Source organism: Hippocampus comes, unplaced genomic scaffold (assembly GCF_001891065.2).
Source record: "Hippocampus comes isolate QL1 unplaced genomic scaffold, H_comes_QL1_v1.1 scaffold31, whole genome shotgun sequence".
In the NCBI taxonomy this organism is placed as follows: Eukaryota; Metazoa; Chordata; class Actinopteri; order Syngnathiformes; family Syngnathidae; genus Hippocampus; species Hippocampus comes.
Window position 1 is genome coordinate 1,329 of NW_017806069.1, and position 396 is coordinate 1,724.

Sequence of the window (396 nt, forward strand, 5' to 3'; positions counted from 1 at the left end):
TCTATTTAAAGCCCAGTGGGCTGCAGGATTTCTCTGCGTAATGAAGCAAATGCGCATCAAGGTCTCTCTGTCTGGCCTCTTCTGTGTTTCAGCGTTATTTCGTTGTGCAAATGCATTTATCACGTTCATTTAAATAGGTAGATTATTTTAACCTTAAGAAATCTTGCGTTTTTTTTTTTTCTGCCAAAAATACTAAGATAAAATTTGAAATTTCAGGCTCGGGCCTGCAAATCAAGTTCATTGGCCGGGTCGGCCTTCAACACCCTCGGGCTCCATCGGGTCGGGCTTGATTTATTTATTTTTTAGGACAGATCTTACCTCTACTTGTGGATGTAATTTTTTTTTTTCTGCAGGCTAAGCTTTGTGTTTAGCTTTTTTTTTTTTTTCCTTTTTGAA